Genomic DNA, 17,772 nt, shown 5'->3' on the forward strand with positions numbered 1-17,772 from the left:
TCCAAATATCACGGCCCATATCGGGTTATTTGCCAGACCTCTCCGGTGAACTACGTTATAGAACCACTTGCACCCACACTGGATATGCGTCGCCGCGGGCGTGAAACAGTGCACGTTGACTGCCTCAAACCCTGTTACGATCCGCCTGTTGTGTCGATGTCATGAGTCGGCAGGATGCCTCCTTTTTCTCCCAGGGATAACTGTAGTGTCACACCAACGCTCGGTGACTGTCGACGGTGACAAAGACGACAAGTATATGTCGAAAAGGCGCGTGCTACGAAGAAGACGGCTGACAAAGAAGAAGATGCAAGAGACTGACGCGCTAGTTAAACGTTCGACCAGAACACCGACCTCAGACTGACGTACTCTTACAACTGAAACAAATCCAAAGTCTATTTCATTCATAAAGTACTCCTTTTCAGAAGTAACAAATCAGCAGTTGCCTATAACAAAGTAAACAGAAGTGAGGAAAGAAGCCTACCAATTAAGTTGACACATTATATATATAACAGTGTTATCTTAGCCCATAACAGAGTCGCACAACAGAAAAAAAATGTCTCAAAACTAACTAGGCAGCATGTATGCATTCACGATCAATAAGTGCAAAGGTTTTGTTTCGTATTATTGGCGCTTTATGATTACGTACAGATTTAAGAAACAAAGCAAATAAAAATTAGCAAAACTGAATCACAATGCACCTGGCACAGCTTTCAGATAAACAAGTCGGTATATGCTCCAAACGGGAATGTAGTGCTTGACGCTTCATTTACATTTCTCTGCGTTCATCTCATAACTCTTTCTGGCTTTACCATCGTGCACTACTCACCTATCGAATATCAAACACTTACGGGCGCATTCACCGATAAAGAAAAACCAGCAGTTGCCATCACTTGTCAAGCTCGCTGGTACGATAAGAACATGGGCAGCAACGTATTTTCACTGATATCGAAGGGATGAAATGGTGAGCCTGATCGACATGCACGCTCACACTTAGAAGTTCACGCACAACAAAGCACATCCTCGGAGGGTGATTACAACCGCTGTATGGCACACGATGAGCAACGTAAATGTCACAGTAAACAGCGGCAGTCTTCTGGTGGCTATGAACTGCTACAGCCATCGTTGTCACCCCGCATATAAATACCTCCTACACAACCCACAAATAACGCTTTTCGCCGAATCCCACCTTGGGATATCAGTACACAGCACTAACCTTGGACTACGTGGCACATCTATCTGGCGACACCGGCAGACAGACGCGACAACCGAGCTCCGTGCACAACCGATCGGCTCCGCTGCTCGCCTGTTCTCCCCTGCTCGTGCCTCGCGCTCCTCGAGCCAACCTTCACGTTTTTCTCTTCTTCTTTCTCCAAACGTGGTTTTCCTTCGTCTTTTATCAAATTCTCCCCACTCACACACATGTTCTTCACACTGATGTAACGCCGGGAGTCCCTCAAAGTGCCCGCCTATCTCCATTACTTTTCTTGTGTTATTTATACTCCAATCCAGCCGATGACCTTGCCTTGCAATAGGACATGGTGAAAAATGGCAAATGCCATTAAACCTAGCTAAGTGTCAATCATGTCAACCTAACATAGTGTCAATTGTAAGCGCACCTTGGCTCATTATACTTTTAGCATTTCGTCCATTCCTATCAATGTAACACTGTTGTACAAATACTACCACTTTCGTGGGTCACCCACATTCAAACTCTTTGCTCCGACACTTCACGCTCACTTTGTTATCTATGTCGAAATCTTAAAATATTCATCTCCTGACACTAAACAGCTAGCCTATACAACATTTGTCCAAAATTAGAATACGCGACCTCCATCTGGCACCCATGGCAATCATACATATCCTTAGAATTGGAATCACTCCAAAATCGCCAGATTTATCACCTACTCTAGAGACACCAGTGTCGTCACCCTAAAACAGTCCTTCTATCTACCAACTCTTGAATCACGGCCTTTGCCTATTTCATACGTTTTACCTCAATACCAAATCCCTTTTTTGCTAACCGCCGCGCAAAGATTGTCCTCCTGCCTCAGCCATGACAATTCCCGCATAAGCGGCCACACATCCACTTGCAATAGAACACTGGAATTCTTTGCCTAATGACATCGCTTCATGCATTGATCGTACAGCATTCCATGAGAAAAAAACCCATCGTTTGTAGCATTCACCCCTTCCGTGTGTACCTATAGCCAAGTTTCCTTCTATTAATATTGAGTCACCCTGAGTGGAACACTGATATTTTACTTGTTGTGGCATGTATATTGTTTGCAGTAGTTGTTTTTTAATATTTTTTGCTTGGTGCTGAGCTTTGTTTTCAACAAAGCTTGCTGCATAGAGACCAATACACCCCCTCCTTATGTAATTTGGGCCCATAAGGAAACAATAGGTGAAAAAATGAAAAGAAGAATAATCACTGCTTTCATTTATCCCACTTTTGTTTTGCAAATTCATTTCATATATGCTCATAGTGACGCGCCTCAAGATATCAGACATTCTGCGCCACCAGCCGCTACATCGTGCCAGCACCGCTCTTTATAGGTATATCATCAGCCGAATTCACAAGACCTTTAACACGATGTCCAGCGCCCCGATAGAGCATTAAAATTCAGATTGAAATATTCACAGTGATGTTAAACTCCTCAATCAATTAAAGGGAAGTAATTAAACAGAAATAAAAACTGAGTCAACTTTGAGTGGGGCTGAAAGTCAAACCCAGTCACGAACACTTCTTGGTTCAAGATGAATAAAGGTAAACCTACTGATTGTGCGATGCTAATGGGGCCCGACACCTCCCCCGCTCCTTATGTTTAAAACATTCCCCACGGGATTAGCCGTGACGATGGACTGGATTGTGTACAGTCATAGAGTCATAGCATGTACCGTCTGTTGCAGAAGTTTGCAGCCCAACGCGCCGGGCGGAGGAGCAGTATCGCTCCCGAGAGGCGGCGCTGCGCCCGCCGGCGCTGCCTGGTGACGCAGCTATAAAGAGTGAGGAGGCTTGTTCTCTTTCCCTCATCCCGCGGTTGATATCGCACATATTTGCTCTAAACATTAGAAAGCATCACGGATTACTTAATACGTAATACGGCTTAAGACGTACAACACATACAATTTCTTTAAGCGTGCGTCGCCGTTTGGATGCTGTCGCACCGTCTGAATGACTTCAGAGTCCAGTTGTCTGACGCGGCGAAGGCTTTTGTATGGCCCAAAGTGTCAACGCAAGTACTTTTCACTATGTCCACGACGGCGAATCGGCGTCTAAACCCAGACTTGGTCTCCGGGCTTGTACTATATACGCAAGTTTTAGCATTGGATGTTGATGTGTTGCTGGTATTTAATGCCCACCCTCGAGTAAACTCTTTCAACAAGTAAGGATGGACCACCTTGGCCCTTTCCCAACTTCATCAACAGCCAACGATCATCGTGGCCACTAATTACATGACTTGCTACGCCGAAGCAAAAGCCCTGTCTAATGGTTCTGCAGCAGAAATCGGCAAATTCTTCTGTGACATGGTGCCCCTGAAGTGCTCAACGCGGACAAGGGAACAGCATCCTACAGGCATACAACAGCCTACCATCCGCAGAGCCATCACAGACATGATTGCCATGTAAGTCAATGGTGCCCTACATCCAGGAGACTACCAGGTAGATATGGTAGGCAGACCGCGAGCAATGCGATGTGACAACCTTCAAAGTCCACAGAACCTCTGCGTTCGTCACAAGCTCATGTGCCTTGCAAGCATCCTCTAGCTTTCCCGATTGCGAAGGAGGCGGCTGACTGTTGGCTCGTACTTGGAACTAAATACTTTCGCACCGAGCTGTTGGCTGCAATCTTCATGACGCCAGCATGCTTAGCACTCTTCATATGGCTCTTTAACGCCGACTCGCCCATGGTGGTTATATCGAAGGTCTTGCTGCAGGCCTGCATATTGCGCGGTGCTCACTCGTCGTATCTGGTGCACTCCAGTCTTTGTAAGCGTCACTGTGAAGCCACATGCCTTGAAATTTGCATTTCCCAGGCATTAGCTTTGCAGTCGGTTACTTCAGCTGCAACAAGTCGGGTGCAGAACTGACGTAAAAATACAATGCCATCAACCACCATAACAAAGCGCCAAAATTAGATTGGATTGAATCGGCTCAAGTTGGCTTCAGAGCGAGTGGCTCCAATGTGGCTAACCGTCGCGCAACGTTGGCTATATTAGCACAAACTGATTTTTTATACTGAAATGCAGATACTGAAACACATAATTGAAAATACAAATATTTTAAGTATTTTTCTCTGATTAATAACCATTTGCATGCAGTACGCTGGAGTTCAAGGATTTTCAAGAAGCAGAAAAAATTCCAGGATTTTCAAGGATTTTGAAAATGAAATTTTCAAATTCAAGGGTTTTCAAGGTTTTCAAGGACCTGTGCGCACCCTGCAATTCTTTCTCCTCCTTTCTTTTAATAAATCAGGTGCAAGTTCAGTGTTGTCCCTTCTCTTTGTCCTGTTGTGTTACGCTCTTATATTACTGTTCGTCATGGTTCACCAACTCATCCAATGAGCCGTACTTGCCTGTGTGAACTTTGGTCAGGTGGTTGTCTCTGATCAGATGTCTTTCACCCAATCAGCCGTACTTGCCAGTATGAACTTTGGTCAGGTGATTGTCTCTGGTCAGACGTCTTCATGTGGAGTGGCAGTCAGGGTGTCTACCAAACTGATGTTTCTAAATTCCCTGAGTTTTCCAGGTTTTCCCCGAGTGCACTTGTAAAATTCCTTGAGTGACACTTTACTTTGTTTTATGCTAAAACAGGCAGGCACAATGCTACCTGATGCTATCCCTTTCCAGTAAGCTTGTTAAAAGGGGACTGGCTCTTAAAGCTATTTTTCTTAAATTTTCATCAAACTTGAAGAAACTTGGTATCCTGATTCAGTTTCTTGCACTGATTTCAAATATGTCACCAAAGTGGCCAATTAATTCAAAAGATAAATGAAATTATTTGTTCATAATTTGCAAAAACAATGAAAAAATAACCACACTACAAAAAATTCACATGAACACTTAGAAAGCATAAGGAATATAGTGTTAGGAGCACTTTTTTTTATATAACGAATATTAGCGATTTTATAGCAGTTCAAAGTCCACTGTTCCAAATGTGGCTGCCCTACTACCTGATCTAGAGCAAAACTGAAAAACTTTTGAAATGTAAATTGCAAAATCTGTTCCTAACATTGTGTGCATTGCACTTTTAACTACATGCAACAACAAAAATTATGGTTCTACCTCCATTAAAGGCAAAGATATTGTTTCTGCAAATGAGCATGAAGTCAAGAATGTGTGTTTTGAGAAAACGAGATTACTCTCTTTTAGAACTATTTTTTAAATTTATGGTTTTATTTTATGATCTTGAATCACAAATGACTGCAATAAAGCATAAATGTACCTTCTAGACGACTTGGAAGAAAGTTATGGCTTGTCAAACGTGGCAAAAAAAAAGCTCATTTTGGCGACTGGGACAAAATATGTTTTGATAATTTTGGAAAAAAAGCAGTGTTGCTGCAGAACTTATATGAGTATCTTTCTGGCAAAAAAAAATTATAGTAATAGATGCTATAGAAGCCGAAATATCGCTCCTCCAAAATGGTGACTGTGTCGAAAATTTGAGAAATTTTGAGAAATCGGCGAAAAATGTTGTGCATATTTTTTAGTTACCAAGGCTAACAGCAAGTCGATAAAATGAATTATGACTGGTTTTTGCTGTGATGCACCGTTTCCCGCTCCTGCAACTCGGAAAGAAATTTATTTCGGAAAGGTTTGCGATTCCGCATGCCCTGCGTGACGCAGTTTTGCGACCGCCGCTGTCGCCGCTATTCTGAGCGTTCGACCTATCGCGTCCACGAAACCTGCTTAGGTATCACTTTTTCTTCTGCATCGTCATGATTACGATGCTCGTACGCAAAAGCAATCGCCTCGAGGAAATCGTTCACTCTCCTGTCTGTCGTGCCAAGCACCACCGGCAACGGCCCATCGCGGAGCGTCGGCGCTTCATCACTGATTGCGCGTTGTTGCGTTGTCGCGTCTCTGTCACGCCTATCTTCTTCACCTTTCTTCGCCTTTTAGACCAGTGTAAAGCTCGAAACTAAATTTTCCGCGTTCTACGCCGTCACGAAGTCACAGTTCGGCCAAAGTCCGCCTCTGCTCTCACACTGACAAGGAGAAACAAACGAAGAAAGCCTCGGCGGCTGCCGGAGCACGAAGCTGCGCCGCTTGAATCGCTGCAACACGGGTGCTATTGGTGCTACCGGAGCGTGCACCCCCTGGAGTAAAGGAGGAGGAGGAGGAAACAACTTTATTTAACGCATTACATTAAGCGTTAAGAATGTCCTGGGCCAGGGTCACCAAGGCCAACTGATCTTGCAGCTGGTCAGAGGCTAACCAAGCCCGCCACGTTGGGGGAGGAGGGTGTGGCAAGTGAGGAGATTGGAGGGCGACAGGGCATGAAAAGATGCAATGCTCCAAGTTTGCATAGTGTTCTGGGCAATTTGGGTATGCAGGGGAATGTATGACTCTGTATAGAAAAGATCGGGCAGGAGTAAGCAGTGTATTTAGTTGTATGCGTCTAAGAATGCGGATTTGCGTGGTAGTGAGAGATTTATCAGGAAGAGGAAGTGTACGGAGAGTTTCTCTAATGTTGTCGTAGTGAACGTTGATTTCTTTTTTGTAGTGAAGAGTAGTGTCCCACGTTGGTGGATAAGGCCAGGGAATCCCAGGCGCCCGGTGTTGAAGTTCGCGGGCGAGGCGATGCACTACCTCATTGCCTGGGATTCCAGCGTGACCAGGAATCCACCTCAGTGTTACAGTGTGGGGACGTAGTTTGGTAAGAGCTCTGTGTAGATCATCGTGTAGTCCTTCAGGAATGCGACCCGTGTGAATGGCGCGTATAGCTTGTATTGAATCAGTGTATATGGTATATCCTGAAGGGTTAGGGGGTGCTTGTGCGAGGTCTTGAATACTGGTAACTATTGGTAGGGTCTCGAGAGTCGCTGTAGGAGGAGGATCTATGTAAGGACCGAGGGTATGCGTCACTACATCGCTACAGCTCTGAATTGAGTAAGCAGCCGCTCCGACGTTAGTTCGTGATGCATCTGTGTAGATGATCGTGGAATCTGTTGGGTGAACATGGTTGGAAAAGCGAGCGGAACGTCTGCCTGTGTTAGTGTCGGGTGCAACGTTTTTTGGAATGGGGATTATTCTGAGGTTATCCGGGAGCGAAGAAGGGTAATTATAGGAAGGTCTATAGGTTTGAGTGCAACTTGCTGTAGTATCCAATGTCCTTGTTTGGTGCTAGAAAGACGTGCCATTTGCCGGTCGCGATGTTGTATGAGGTCTCCCAGGGGAAGAACAGCCCCGTAGAGTATAGGCGCTCCGTGGACGTATGTACAGGGACGTTAAGGGCGGCCTTGTACAATATGTGAAGCGCAACCTCAATCTGATGTCTTTGGCGACAAGTTAGTGTAAGGTAAGGAATCGTATATAAAATTTTGCTAAGTGCTGATGCGTGGACAAGCTGCCTGACTTGACCCTCGCGTAGCCCGGCGTGCTTATACTATGCGGCGAACTAGATGCGTAAGCTGATTGCAAACTTTAACGGTTGACTCATGGATATGAAGTCCGAGGATCCGGCAGGATGATACACGAGGGATGGGGTGACCTGCCATTGTGAGATTGATCAGCTGGTTATGTTAGCGTTGATAGCAAGTTTTTGCAATCAGCAGCAATTCGGATTTTTCAGGTGCGGGAGATAGCCCTATTTTATCAAGGTAACTAACGACTGCATCGATACCTTGCTGTAGGGTCTCCTCTACTGCTCCAGGAGACCCAGAAGTGCACCAAAGAGTAAGGTCGTCTGCATAGAATGTGTGTTTTAGGTTTGGGATAGACGCTAAAGTACGAGATAGGGGAGCCATTGCAAGGTTAAAAAGGGTGGGTGACAGAATAGCGCCCTGAGGAGTACCACGTGTGAGGGGGAAAGGATCAGATATCGAATCGGGGAGACGGAACTTGGCCGTACGGTCGCGGAGAAATGCTGTGAGGTAGCCTAAACATCTTTGGACCACAGCCAGTAGAGGCAAGGATGTTTAATAGAGGATCGCGGGCAAGGTTATCAAAAGCTTTTCGCACATCAAGGGCCACTATGGCTTGGATCTGGGAAGTGGGCGGAGGGTCAAATTCGTGCATGAGGAGAAAAAATAGGTCCTGAGTAGACACACCTTTTCGGAAGCCAATTTGTTGAGGGGGAAAGAAATCTATGAATTCAAGATGTCTCGAACCGATTGAGCACCATCCGCTCTATGGTTTTTCCCAGGCATGATGTTAAAGAAACTGGGCGGAGGTTTTGAAGCGCAGGTTTTTTGCCTGGCTTTGGAAGTAGGGTTATAAGTGATTGTTTCCAAGATGCTGGGAGTGTGCTTTCTTCCCAATGTAAGTTTATAATGCTCAGAAAATGTTCTTTGTCCTTGTCAGAGAGATTTCGAATGAGTGAACATGTAATCTGGTCTTCACCTGGGACTGACTTCCGCTTTAGCTGTTCTAGCGCCCAGTCGAGATCCCAGAGGGTAAACGGCTGATCGAGTTCTACATTCTACATTGGAAGCACCAGTGTACGGAGTATAAAGGCTGGGTAGGGGAGGAGGAATGTAGAGATCGCGGAGTTGGGCTGTTAAGGCATCCGCGCCTAGTTGAGAATAGTGCTTCTCGAGAGTGGGAACAGGTGCCGGTTGAGGCCCGAGTAGTTCTCTGAGTAAATGCTAGGTTCTTTTTTGATTTAGTGTGCCGTTAATGGTGTTACAAATTTTGTTCCATTGATTGGTGTCAAGTGTAACGCAGTGTTCTTTAACCTGTCGCGTCAATTCGGTGACTAGGTCGGAGAGGCGAGCATTATTGGGCTGAGTGCGAAGAGTGCGCAAGAGTCGTTTCCGCCTCTTCCAGATGCGTACAAGGTAAGGGTCCGGATTATCTGACGGGGCTGAAGTGGAACTCTCCTGCATAGCTTGTTTCTGAGCATGTTTGAGCGCTTTTGTCCAGCTCTGAAGACTGCCAGTAGTATGAGAGGTGTCACGTATAGTGCGAAAGGTATTCCAGTTTGTGTGGGAAATTTTACGTTTACGCGGACGGGTACGGCTAGGGACAGTGATGTTAATAATGTAATGGTCGCTGAGCAATTTTTCATCTGTAACTTGCCAGGTGACCTCTCGCAGTCCGCGGCCCACTGTGAGGTCTGGCATGGTGGATTGTTGGTTCCTGTAACCTTCCCGGGTAATGGAGTTTGGGGTGTTATAAACAGTTAATTGAGCTCCGTTTAATGCGTCGTTGAGTATACGGCCAGGTCGGAAGGTGTGTGGGTAACCCCAGATAACGTGCGGGGCATTAAAATCCCCACCTATCAAGAAGTCGGAGTCTCGAAACAATCTTGAAGTAAAGTGCATTAGTGGTTTGAAAAGCGTGTACTCTGTAGGAGGGTTATAAAAATTTAGAATGGATAAAGGGTGAGATAAGTGATCAGAATACAGTGTAAATGCAATAAGGTGACGTTCAAGACGACTGGGGACTTCAATGGCCTCAAATCGGATGTCCCGACGAATATAAGTGCTCACTAATGGGGCACAGTCGCTGTCATGCACTGCATGCAGGGCACGGTAGCCCGGAATATATTTAAGAGCACGCGATTCTTGAATGAGAATGACGTGGGGCTGCGAGGGTAAAGTCAAGAGCCATTGGATAAAGAGTGTTCGATTTGTACGCAGATTTCTGCTATTCCACTGTACAATGTGTATGTGATCGTTCCCTGCCATTCTTAAGCTATGTTAGCGCGCTTCTCGGGAGGGACAGAAGAGGATGCAGCAGTTGCTTCAGGGGATGTAGATGGACGGGGCTGTTTAAGAGAATGATTTAGGAAATCCATGCGTTCGTCATCCTGCAGGAGATTGCTAAAGAGGGTATGCATGAGTTCGAATGCTTGGCGAATTGCGAATTGCGGAAATTTCTTCTGCAAGGTACCAGATAATAGGGTCATTTCGATCTTTTATGTGGCGCATATAATCCTCAGATGTGATAACTGGTGTGGAATCGGAAGATGTATAAGAGAAAGTTTTGGGAGGGGAAATGGGAAGTGGCGGGCTCGGCTTACCCGGTGGTGGGAGCGTAGCTGGCTTGAGAAGCGGACGTGGGTCAGCTGGCAGTTCTTGAACTTCTTGATGCCAGACATTGGTCCGAGGGGGGTGGTGCCGTCTCTTGATTTGCATGTGACAGAGGGGGGAAGTCCTCGCGAGTCGGAGGATGATGGGGTGGCGTATTCTTCTTGCCAGGGTGACCAGACATTTTTGTCGCGTAGTCAATAGTCGCTTTGTAGTGGGACGCTGGAAATTAGATGGCTTTTTCTGTTCTTGGACAGAAGGTTCCAGCTGTTCCCTGAGACTCTTCCTTCGGTCATATGCAGCCTTGTGGCTCTTTTGGTCTTGTTTCTGTACAGGGCAGGTGAGGTCAAAAGTTGGGTGGGTTCCACCACAGTGGAAGCAATAGGCGGAGCAACGATGTGGTTCATCTTGTTGGCTGAGCTGGGCTGAGCAGGTGGGGCAGCGTTGATATGTCGGAGGGTGAGGGCAGTTCAGCAGCCGGTGGCCATATTCACGGCACCTGCAGCACTTCAAAGCATTTGGTCTTTCAGGCTTGCATCTGTACAAGACGCGGCGGAACAGAATTTGTCGAGGTACATGGGTGCCTTCAAAAGTTATTAATACAGACTCGGTCTGTCCCATCATACGAGCGGACAGGATCGTCGCGTGCCACGATTCAAGGCTTTCTAAAAGTTCGGCTTCTGAAAGACCTTTCTCGATTCCATGAATTACGCCCCGGCACGATGCCACCGGGGCCGTTATGTAAGATTGGATGTTATGAGTTTTGGCTCGGATGGATAACGAGGAAAGTGCTGCTACCTTTCGGGCGGTCAATTCGTTGGTGGTCTTCAGAAGGATGACATTCTGGTGTGGTATTTGATTTGTAGAGTCAGAGCCTGTCGCTCATGTGGCGCCAAGTCTGCTGCTGAGGAAATTTCTTGAATTTCGTAGGGTTTAACCTGGGAGATATTGAGCGTACTTGGTACCCTGATTACGACAGTTTTCAGCGTTGAGAAATGTGTCGCGGGAATCTTTTGTTTGCCTTTCCTCTTTGGGGTAATCCAGTCAGACGCATCGAAATCTTCAGAGGTATGAGCGCGTTCTTCTCTGGCGTCTGAGGTATTGGCTGGAGTAAAAATGGACGCTTCCTTCAAGGCGGTGAGAAGGGAGAAAGGAGCTGTCTATCGAAAAACACAACAAAACAGGGGGGGTAGGTGGCCCGTTGAACAGCGCACGTGCGAAACGTAGGAAGTGTTGCTCTGCCGTCGGCCAGAACGCCGGAGTCCGCTTTCGGCGCACTTCGAAACTCGAAACGCCGCAACGCTTTATCGTAGTGTACAATCTTGCAACACCAGCTCGCTTTGTTTACACGAGCCAGCATTATCCCGACTTCAGTACCCTTTAGGTAGAACTGCCGCTAATTTTCGGCACGAATTCCCTGAGTTTTTCCACATTATACTGAGAATTCCCGGTTAGTAGAAACCCTGGGCAGTGTAGTGGCTGCCGCGTTGTCACTCGTCGTTGGCAGCGGAGGATCTTCTTTTCACCGTTGAGGAACCTCACTTCCAAAGGTTGCTGTCTTCAGTTTCCCCTGAGGAATCTTCCTCGCACACTGCCATTGTAGCTCCAGCCCGGCAACGCAAAGTGGGTATTGCATGGCGATGGAGACCTGGACTGACAGTTTGATGGTACACACTCCATTACAAAAGGTCTCTTCGATTTGCCTGCACCAACTGCACTAGTCCAAGTAGTGCAGCACCGCCGTCCTCGTTTTGCCAGTGCAGCGCGCGCCGTCTGCACTTCTCTCCTCGTTTTGTCAAGGTGCAGGGCTAGTTCTGCACGAGTTCTCGCTCACTCTGCACTCGCTCCAGAAGAGGACCGGAAAAAGTGCAGCATGACGTACGCTCCGCTTGGCCAAGAGCAGACAACGCTGAGCATCGTTCTGCATAGCTTTTGTAAAGTCCGTCTCCTTCAGATCCCGGACGGTTCCCTGCTAACGGATCCGCAAATGGTTGCGTATACAAGGTAGCTGGGCTGCATGCTGGTGATTGGCATTTTGTTGATGGAGGAGCGGTATTATATGTAGTTGTGGCCACATATGTAGTGGTACGTGGCCGCGATACGGCACCTTCGCGCGTACTGTCCTATGTAGTATTTTTTTTTTTTATCGCGTTGTGACCTCGGAAGACGGGTGGATGCGAACAGAAATCAGTTGCGATCGATCGAGTTTCTGTCGTGCCAAATGTGTGTGCCACAAGACAGCTTGCGCAGCGACTATGCGACATCAAACTTGTCACCCACGGAGCACATAGAATGTCTGAGAGCGCAATGAGGTAGGTACAAACATACGTGCGTCAGCTAGTGCTTTTGGACAGAAGTTCGTGGAAACCAATCAAGCGTCTTGTTAGGCAGTCTTAATTATTTAAACTAGTACTCGTGGAAAGTGCTTACAACGTTAATCCTCTCGTACCCAGGCGCATGAATGGCACCTTCGCAGACCATCCGATATAACGATCGTGCACAGTCGCACGTATTTGGTCAATTGGTGCCAGTTAGTCCGATCGAGCGCTGTAGGCCTACGGCAGCTGGCTTCGAAACTGGACGTGATCATGTTACAGCACGCGATGCATGATGCGCGCACGCATCTGCTAGGTTGCAGAGTCCTACACTTGCGTACTCGTTTTGGCAGCTGCCACCGCACGCCAGTGTCGGAACTGGCACTGCACGCTCACGTGACCACCTGGCACCGCTGCAGCACTTTCAGAACTAGTGCAGCCAGTGCAAGCCAAATCGAAGAGACCTAAAGATAGCTGTCGATTTCATGCAGCCGCTCACCTGAGCAGAGTCGTGGAACATCCATTGCAAAACTGCGGAGGCCAATTCGTCCGTATAGGCAGTGACAAAGTATATGGCTGGCCTCAACGCAGTGAAAGCATAGTCGGGCGAATGTTGGTTTCGGGCATCACATTTCCTGGGACTTTGGCATTGCTTATTGCTTGGCGGGCATGGGCCAAGGGGCGGTGTTCGGGAACAGGATGGAAGGGGGCTTGGCATCACACGTTGTGGAGGCAAGCTACGTAGCGCACCAGCGTAGCTCACGGACGGTAGTTGTTGGGGTGCGACCATTAGTGTCAGAGTTGCACTAAGAGCCTGCTGAACTTTTACCAGGTGACATCAGTGAGCATCGCTACTTGAGCCTGTTGTGACAATGGTAGCGCACAGTGCAGTTCTTCTCGGACTTGGCATATGAGGTCTCGAAGGCTGTCTCCTCTCTCAAATGCGTTGCTGTAGTGGCTTGCGCAGGCCAGTTGGAGTGGTCGATCCTAGTGCTGCATCCAGGTGTCCATCATATCGATGGTGGACGCTTTCGAATTCGGCCATAGGTTTTTTTTATTCTTTATTCAATGATTACCCCGCTTAGCCCGAGGGCGCTACAGCAGGGGGGTTACAGAGTGGAAAAAAACACATCTTCATTTATGGAGCACACTTGATGACTTGAAAGTCTATTCCATTCACTGATGGATCGAACAAAAAAGGAACTGGCATACATGTTAGTTCTGGCACTGTATTCCAAAATTTTAAAACAATGATCTGTGCGAGCAGAAACAATGTGGCCTATGTAAGTATATTTCCTTTCGAATACCTGTTTTGTTGTGGTAAATTTGGTACAACAGTTTAAGCCGTAATTTCCTTCTTCGACAGGAGAGGGTTTCCCATCCTAATTCATTTTTCATGACGGTGCAGCTATCAGTTCTCGAGTACCAACACAAGACAACTGCGAATTTGCGAATTTGACAACTCTGGCAAAAAAACGACTCAAAACGCATCAAAAATTTCACTTTCTCCCCTTTGACCATGTTAAGGGGTGACGTGGGTCTTAGAAACCGAAAAATTGCCAAAGAACTGATTTTTCGAAAACATTATTTTCGAAGTCTGCAGCCCATTCTGCACCTGTCTGCAAAACCTCACAGTATTTCACCCGAAAGAACAATTTATATAGTCACTTTTAACTGAATTTCAACCGAAATCGATGCTGGCAACTTTCAAGCGGCGCGCAGCTCCGGCACGCTATTGAGGCCATCTTCAAATTCCCACCATCGTCATTCTCGCCAGTATATTGGCCAGAGAAAAAAGCGCGTCAAAAAAACATCTCAATGCACAATCCTATTCGTTACTCGGGGCACGTCACGTGAGGCGCTGCCCGATTGGCTGATTAGGCCTGCATCGTCTGCATGACGCGCTCAGTCGCAGCCCAGCGCAAGAGGCATCTTGTGTTGTGATCGAAGCAGTACGAGATGCATCGACCAGCAGTGAAATTTCCCCCAAGAAACAAGTTTGGTAAGAAAGCGAACTGTTCGCGGATCGGAAAACTTGACGACGAAGACATCACGGGACGCACAAGATGACCAACTTGCGTACGGTGACTGTGACGTCGAACCCACCGCGCTAGGCCTAACGTTCCCGGCGACCGAAAGTATCTCCGGGGACAGCTGTGCACGCCACGACACGGCATTTCTGCAGCCCGGAGAAACTAAAGAGCGGCAAAATACAGCGGCGGGCAAGTTATAACAGCAGCTTCAAATGCGGCAACGGACAGGAAGAATGAATTTCCTGCCGACAGTGCCGGCGTCGCGACCCGACCACCCAGAGGAACTTCCATTCTCTGTTGTGAATTCCAATTTTGTCAACTATTTACTTGCGTTACTCGTGGGCTGCAAACTGTGCTGTGGTGCTCTGAAATTTACCCTTTGAGAGTTTTAGCTATACATGTACGGCGACGATTTTCCGTCCCACAAGGTTTTTGCCGTACCGGTAGTTTCAATCTGCAGTTTGAAATTTCGCGCCCTAATGACGATTTGTGGATGGATATGGATGGATGGATGGATGGATGGAATATAGGAGCGTCCCCTTTGAAACGGGATGGTAGCAGTAGCTATCATGCTTATTTTTCTCCCTATATCTTAATTATTGATTTAGAACGGTTAACTATACCATCATTCTATTTATTGAATTTTTGTTTCTATATTAATAACATTATGTCACTTCTCTCCTTTTAAGCCACCAATCTTCCAGTCATTTTTTGCTAGCTTCCACCGCCGGTTTATTCACCCGGCCACTGGTATCTCTAAACCCCAGAGCTTCAGGAAGAGTGACTGCGCCTGCATCGACTTCCGGATGAATACCATTACATTCAAGTATAATATTGTCAATTGTTTCACTTGAGTTACCACATACAGCACATGCATCATCTTCCCTGTTAAATTTCTTTTTGCAGCTGCGTGTTCTAAGGCACCCTGATCTAGCTTCAAAAAGTAGGGCACTGCCTCTTGAGTTATCAAAGAAAGCTTCCTTCCTGATCTGCCTTTTCCACTTTTGGTATAGTTCCACAGTTTCTTTTCCGTCGAATTTATCCAATTTTTACCTTCTGTGTTTTTCACCTGTTGCTTAACGCTCTTTATTTCTTCGCCCTTGTGACCAGCATACTTACTGGTTATAGTTTCCTAGTCATTTTCCTCCATTTTGAGTCAACTGGCAGGTGCTGCCACCTCCTGGAACTTACAAAAAGGGTTGCGCTGGCTGAAGAAAAACAGAACTTATTCCCAGCTGTGTCGCGGCAATGCCCTTTCTTCCGTGGTTTCTGTTTGGCCACGGAGGCGTGAAACTTGATTTCTATCTGGGGGAAAACAGAACTGATTCCTAGCTGCAGCTGTCTGCGGCAAAGGCCCTGTGTGGATAAAAATGTAAACTTCGCGAACGGGACAATAGAGGAAGGAACACAAACACGACAACACGGGCGCAGACTTCCAACTGTTTATTGGTGAACGAAAGCACGCTTGCCCGCAAAAATATTCTACTGCCTTGTGTGGCTACCCCCCCCTGATCGCCACGGAGGCGCCCCAAACTTGATTTTTATCTTTATGGCCTGGAAGCTGATTTCCATCTCTATTGGGGCTTGCATATCAGGAAGTATTCCCATTCTCCTTGTTTACTGCGTCTCCTGAGGTTGACTCCAAAATACGGTTCCTAATATTTGTTTACAACTTTACCCATTTTGTACTTTCAAAATCCGCAATGAAGTAATTTGACCACCTGGGTTCGACCCTCAAAGGGAGATAAGCGGGAATACCGGTGCGTCGAGGGCACTCATGAACAACCCTTTCGCGATGCAGGCTACTGCCAATCGTCCAACGGCTTTGAATGATATGTATTTTCCGAAGTTAATGTTAGCCACCGCGAACGTCTGCTGCCAGTTGCGCAACCGAAAAACACAAGTGCGCACACGTTGACAAGCCGTAGTACGCCGAACTGAATGAGCAATCTTGCCTAAGGCTTATTAGGCTTTTGCAATGTAACTGTGCAAATATTTCTCGCTTGCAATCATTAAAATTACTTTGGTGCGTTTTTGGCCTTTTCTCGAAACTGTGTTTTGAAACTACAATTTTGCCCAAAGGATATCTCAGCAACTAGAGTAGCTGGAGCTATAATTCTTTTTGTATTGTGAAGGTGAAAGTACAATGCATGCAATGTTGGAAGCACATTTTTATTTTCATTTTAAAATATTTTTATTTTATCTTTAAATTCTTATGCAGTAGCCATGGCTGTGGGTGCAAAGTTCAACGAGCTGCTAAATCTCTAATATTAGCTCAATTTGAAAACTGCTTACAAAATTGCATTCCTTACACTTTGTAGTATCCATCAGTATATTATAAATTAATTTCTGATGAGCATTTTTTCCCCTATAGTCTGGGCAGACAACATTAGTTTTCAAATACATTTCTAATAGCTCCCAAGCTAATTGTCCGAGAAAGAAAATGTTTGCATAATTGAAATGAGCAAAAAAAAACTGAGCATTTCTGTGAAGTTTCATCAAATTTGGTTGGTAAATAACAAAATTAAGTTTAAGACCCATGTCCCCTCTTAAGGTCAGCGCGGAGAGAGGCACTTCATTTCCTCAACATTGGGAAGTTGAATCCTTCCATAGAGGAGAGACTGCACCTTTTTGTTCCTGAAGGCACTGGTATGGTACGATGCCCACTAGAGTTTAAGTGATGTCAAAAAACGATCTCCACAGTGTTGCTCACGCCAAATTTGGTAAAAAAAAAAAAAAAAATCGAACTTTTGGACACCATAGGGTCAAAAATATTGATCGTGAAAATATACATGTTCCTATAGGCTGTGTGACGGTTCCTGAATAAAGTCCGAAGCATTGGAATCTCAAATACAATCTCCACTGCATCTTTTGTAGGTTTTGAACATTTACCCTAGGAAAAACTATTTCTGAAGGTGCCCCGCAGTTTGCGTCACAGTGCATTGGCAGCAGATACTGTTTATGCAACGATGCAACGCTGTGTGAAAACGAATTACGACGCAACGACTGCATAGCAACGCATGGCTAGCAGACGACGCGGCCGACTCCATTCCCGTCTGTACTTATGACTCCACCACCAGCGGCGTGGCTGTCGTTTTGTGCGCTGCGGATAGACCAGTGTTTCTCAAATGGGAGCCCACGAAGCAATTTTCGGGGTCCATGATACCCACACGCAAGAAAAAAGAATAATGAAATGCTGCGCAATAGCTCTGGCCTGGATACAGTTTTG

The 17,772-nt window shown here is 46.4% G+C and overlaps 1 protein-coding gene across 11 annotated transcripts in view; it reads right to left on the minus strand.

Annotated features, from left to right (window-relative positions):
* The window catches only part of LOC146206983 (uncharacterized), a 229,459-nt gene that overhangs the window by 124,502 nt on the left and 87,185 nt on the right, over positions 1–17,772 (minus strand). The window lies entirely within an intron of this gene.

The sequence above is a fragment of the Amblyomma maculatum genome, chromosome 1 (assembly GCF_055883805.1).
Source record: "Amblyomma maculatum isolate TAMU_Amacu chromosome 1, ASM5588380v1, whole genome shotgun sequence".
In the NCBI taxonomy this organism is placed as follows: domain Eukaryota; kingdom Metazoa; phylum Arthropoda; class Arachnida; order Ixodida; family Ixodidae; genus Amblyomma; species Amblyomma maculatum.